Raw genomic sequence first — 6415 nt, forward strand, 5'->3', positions numbered from 1 at the left:
AGTAAGATTGACGATACATGTCAATTCTGCATTGAAGCTCTATCACATCTATGTCGTTACCAAGAATTGGTGAGTTCTTCATAGTGGATAGATGTAGCTGCCTGTGTTCCTCTCGATTTTCGTTTATAACTTCTTTTTTCCTTTTTTTAAAAGTATTGCTTTTCTTTCATGTATATTAAAAATCTAATATTGTAGTTTAGATACAGGGTGTTTCAAAAGAACACCGACAATGTTTGGGTGGTGATTCCTAACACTAAGGTAAGACAAAAAGTTATAGACCAACCTGGGTGCAGAAATCCGTCATTTCAGAGTTATAGGCTGCTGAGAACATGAAAATATGAGCTTTAAATGTCTATAGCTCTAATACTATGGGACCTACCGTAGTCTGATCAAGACTTAATTTAGAAACTAGTATATGCCCTATCCAAATATCCATTTTTCAGAATTCTGCTGTACTCGCGCAACAATTTTTTTTAGAGGGAGTTTGGCTACGGGCATATAATTTGAAGTAATCAGCAACTACCTCTATAAAACTTGTTGCGGAAGTACCGCAGGATTCTGAGACATAGATATTTGGATAGGGCACATACTAATTCCCAAGTGAAGTTTTGACCCGACTGTGGTAGGTCCCATAATATTAGAGCTATGGATCTTTAAAGTTTATTGTTTTCATATTTTCGACAGCCCAAACTCCGAAATGACGGATTTCTGCATCCAGGTTGGTCTATACTTTTTGTCTTATCTTGGTGTCAGGAATCACCTCCCAAACGTTGTCGGTGGTGTTTTGAAACATCTTGTATAACATTTTTTTTTATGCACCGGTCCTCTATCAAGACTGTATTTTTTCCTTTCTTTTTTTTCTTATCTAGTTTTCTTTGTATATTTTTCTGTATACAACAAAGGATTTTTAAGTAATTCAAGGATTTGATTCAAATAAAACTTGTGTTACTATGTTTGGGTTTCAAACAATAATCAGTTAAAAAGAGAAAATTTGGCGATATGTTTTGCTATATCCATTTTTGTGTCTGTGTTACGTGTATTTCAATTAACGTAATAAACACAAATGGGTGATCTACACTGGATCTTCACTTAATTTAAGATTTTTATATTAAGTATCGTCTTGCTGATTATTAGCAGCAAATTGAGATTGTTTTGATATATATTAAGAGGATATGCTTAATCAGTAACATTTGTGGGCTATATTGTTGAAATACGTATTGTTTGATATCCACAGGGATTCCTGCAACGACAATTGTTCTCAATTGGTAAACTGAAGTGTGGATGTAAGTTATTTCTTTTGCTTTTTAACGCTAAGTTATTGTTGTAAAAAAATAGCAAATATTAATAATAGTTATATTATTATCTCTGTTAGCAGCTTTGCTGGTCAAAGCGCGGAAGTCATTGTTTTTAAATAATATGATTGTTGAAGGATTTTATGGTTGCAGCTTTGTACAGTGTACATATTTTTGAACTTGGCTGTCGACCAAGTTCAGTGAGAACTAATCGGCACAAGAAAATGTCTTTCAAAATGGATGTAGTGTCTTCTGTATACAAGAAGTTGCAGAACAACACTAAAACGCAAATATGCTCAACACGAAGAAACTAAGTAAAATTTGATAGTGAAGGATCTGTGTATTAAGTTGATAATTCCAATTCACATTCGTTGGAAAAATAAATAATAAATATATATATATAATATAAGATTTTTGTTAATATTGAACTTGAATTGCGAATTTTGTGATGTAGGAGAGTAAGACATACGCAATTCATTATAGGAGTTATTGTTTATGGCAGTATTCTGCAATGGATGAGTTAAGTAATCTCGTCACTTCCGATGATAATGGAAGTGCCAAGTTCCAAAATTTGCATTTGTGGTTCCAAATAAAGTATGCTGCTAGATAAAGAAAATATAAGCCGGTATATAATCCATACCTATTCTCATTAATTCGTCTCCTTCTTTACCTTGGATCTGTTAATTCTTCGAAATTTCATGATTCGGAAATGTAAACAAAAATATTTTCCTTTCTTTCTGCATAGCTCAACATGAAACAAACTGCAAGCTCCATAGGTATCACAGTTCTTTATAATCCATCGTAAACAAATGTTACCGGAAGTACGTCATGCTTGGCCCATTCATTGTATCAAGATTCACAAAATCTTGCTTTCAGCTTTGCTATGAACATTGTTCTTGTGTTGTAGATAATTAGTTAATACGTGGTAAAAACAATAAAGAAATCACTGTACTTTTAGCTTTTAATTTTAGGTACGTATTACGTCTTTATATTTTGTATTATTTTGTTTATTTTATAACACCTTGTATTTTAAATGTTGAAAGGAATGCAAGTTGTGAAGGGGTTGAAATATTACCGGTCTGACAGTGAAGGATTTCTGTTGGGACAATGGGAACATTAGGTTGCTCAGCGTATTCGGCTCGAACTTTTTTTTTTTTTTTTTTTATGGTCCTGCAACAAATTTAATCTCTGGGATGAAAAAAAGAAGGCCTTTGTCCAAACTAATTGTTCACAGTGTAATTCACTTCATCATTGTCCTGGAAATATCTTGTATTTTAGATTCATTTTTTCAGTTTTGCGAAGAAATAATCTGGTGGTGTTAAATTTAAAAAAAAAAAAAAAAAAAAGAAAGAAAGAAAGAAAATCATGCACTTGATAGGGTAATTGCTCCACTTTCAGCATTGGTCGATTAAGCTTGTAACAGGAACATTGCCTTGTACGAATAGGATCTTGTGTATTATTATTATTATTATTATTATTATTATTATAATAATAATAAGTTTTCTAAACTGATCTGCTCCGTGTTTATTCACAAAGATCCAGTGACATGTGGAGTTCATTGTAGAACCTTGCTTCATATGATTTAAAATGCCGTCTGAATTCTGGAAGACGAACACCATCACTTTGCTACCAAGTTTCTCTCATCGATTTTTTTTTTTTTTTTTTTTGTTTTGTTTTGTTTCTGAGTGAACTGTGATGTCGCATTGCATTTACTGCTTTTCTGCCCTTCCTCTATCATAGTATGGATTTAGGTTCCCATTGTCATTGCACGACGCAGAAAGTTTGGGATTTCTTTGGAAATGTGAAAAAAACATTCATTGCATCATGCACTTCATACCATTTCTCATGTGTGTTCAACTGTTTGGGGATGCACTTGGTGGACAGGTTTTTCATTCTCAACTTTTGATGAACAATGCAAAAACAGTATCTTCAGAGAATGTGTGTAGGAGAGCTCTAATTCTCGTCAAAGCAGTTTGTCAGTATTCTAATATAAAATAGTGCACTGAATCCACGGTTACGAGTCACTGGAGCTCTTGGTTGTTCAACATGCGTCTCATCATCAATCGATGTTTTCCTCTTTTAAACTGAACAGTGCATTATTTGACATCGCTGTATGAGGGACATTATTCATATATTTTCACGCAATTTATCATTTATTTCCTTGGCTGTCGTACTCCTTGAAAAAAAAAAAAAAAATGATGATGGGTCTTTTTTCTGCCAGTGAAATTCCATACTTCGAACAGCCATCACTAATTCAATTGTGCAGAATGTGCACTATATCACATTTTCACATAATCACATCACAAGAGACACTTTGATTTAGTAGCAGTATGTACAGATTTTCTCACCATTTTCCTGTTAGTCCGGAATCTTTCCAACCCACTTTTGTGTTTTATCTAGATATATATAATAATATCGGAATTTCATTTGCTTTCTGAATAAATTCATAATCTTAACTCCATCCATTATTTGCCATCCGGTCGAAGAATCCTGAAATACTATTCCTGCCATGGGATATATGGGGTTTCATTTGCAAGTAAATTATTGCTATTGTATTCCGTTGTTACATGAGTAACAGGATTTGCATCAATAAGTCATTTGTAATTGCGCTCATCTTTGTAAACCGATAGGAGACATTTTTGTATTATTTTGATCAGAAATTTCCGGAAATCATCATTTGTAATTTCTTCGTGAACTTTCATTTAAATACAAAATAAGTGTAAAATTCGGATTTCCTAGAAGTCTTAGTGTTAAAATTTTAGAATATTAAAAGAAATAAATACAAACATAGAAACATAATATATAATCCATAAATTATCTTAAGTGTTGATATAAACTTGAATGTTGTTAATAATTATACTTTTTTTTCTTTTTTAATTATGTGACAGTTTCATTTCTTGTAGATGATGATGATGATGATGATGATGATTATTATTATTATTATTATTATTATTATTATTATTATTATTATTATTATTATTATTATTATTATTATTATTATTATATCTTAAAAATTATTTGGCCTACTTATGTTTGAAATTAACAGTATAACGACACACATGTATATACATGCACTTCTAAAATAAAAATCTAGCATCAGTATTTTTTGATACAATTTACACCCATATAAAATGTTCTGTATTATTCTGTGTGAAAATATTTCTCAATCGCATCATATCGAAATATTGTAACTGCATTGCTTTACTCAAAACAATGTATTTAATTCACCACTTTACATACTCCTGAACTACTTCTAGCCCAAAATAACAGGGCATGCTATACTTATGAATACGTATGCAGTACTAAATATAAAGAGAACTATATTTCGATAACAGTTTGGAACGTGAAGTTATTGGTATCTTCAGAAGTTATTATTCTGGAGAAGTAATACTCAAGAGATTCAAGGAAGGTCCTATGTTTAAAATTCTCATTAAATAATGATAATAATTTTGCATTCATTGTTAAACAAGTTTAATTCATTCAAATTTTCGAAAATTTCAGAACTGCACTATCGAAGCTTTAGAAGGGTAATTTCTTACTTGGCAATACATGGTACTTACAAAATTGCTATATGTAGTACTTTCCTTTCTTTTCTTTTTTTTTTTTCCATTTATTGCTAAAACGATTCATTGGCTTGTTCAGATTTTTTTTTTTTTTTAAATGTAATGATTTAGGTATTTTAATCTAATTACTTTCTTTACATACAACTGTAGTTTATGATTTTGACTAATTAGTTGGTTTTGTGTAGGTAAAATTCTCTCTCATCCTTTTGTAATTTCTTTTGTCCAAAATAATTATATTACAATTGACTCATGACATTTTAGATTGTTTATATTTAACATTATTAGTTTCTTGTTTATCATTATGTGACTAATACAATTGACTCTTCCTAATCATCATGAAATGTGCTTACAAAGTTGATTACGAATCGTATTAAAAACATTCGGAGTACCTCAACGCTTATGGCAAGACTAACATTTCAAATAAAAACCCGGGTTAGTAGTTAGGATCCATTTTTAATACTGCATCCTATCCTTCATAAAGCAAAACTAAACACCATTGATATTAAAGATGATCTAGGAAAAGAGAGCATTAAAAATTCGTAATTTGAGATACGGCGTGCACACTTTTGTTTGGAAATAAATTACTGTAAGAAAATGAATACAGGCATTGCATACATATTCAAACTATCAGAATATAGTTTGTTAGCACGTTTCTATTTGTGAAACGAATGTTTTTGAAAATCGGATTTGATACTTAATTTAAGGGGAGACATTAAAGATACATCTTTAAACAAAATATGTATGCTGTTCAATACATATCAGGTGTATTGAACATAAAAGAGAAACTTTCAGTGTGAAATTCGTGTTTTTATGCTGCATTACCCTACTTTATTTGTGTATTTTTACACACGAAAAGTGAGAATTATTGTTTGAGAATGAACGTACTTTCCAAATTAGATACTAAGAACAACATATAGTTTCGTGGCAAGAAAATGAGCGCAAAATTGAATTTATTTTAAAATAAACTGAAACTGAACTCTCACTATTATTATTATTATCATTATTTTAAAATCTTTAATTTTAATTTGAAACTGTAATATTTATTCCTTATGTGATAAAACGTGGACTCATATTTCTCCTACAAAGTCCTGTATTTAATATAGACGCAGTAGAATATGAACGAAATAATAATAATAATAATAAAATCCTGTTCATGAAAATATTCCGTTGAATTGAGAACTATTTTGTTAGAATAGTACGAAATCTAAGAGAAATATATTCAATTAGTAGACAATTATTTTCGAATAAATGTGAATACAATTTGGTTGAGTTCAAATTGTATTACTTTATTACTTTCTTTTTTCCTTAGTGTTTATTTATTTATTTGTTTTTTTATGTATATTGGAAACTGTCTTCATGAAGAAAATTAAATAAAAAGAAGAGAAAAGAGAAGTAATACTCATCTTTGTATCAAATTTTACAAGACGAGGCAAATTTAATTGAAAATAGCATTGATATATAGTACAAACTTCACGTATTATGTATGGTAACGAGCGTGACTTCGGGGCGGGATTGAAAAATTAAATGAAGTAAACTTCTTATTTTGGTATCCGTATACAT

Source organism: Thermobia domestica, chromosome 1 (genome assembly GCF_964235325.1).
Source record: "Thermobia domestica chromosome 1, izTheDome1.hap1.1, whole genome shotgun sequence".
NCBI lineage: Eukaryota > Metazoa > Arthropoda > Insecta > Zygentoma > Lepismatidae > Thermobia > Thermobia domestica.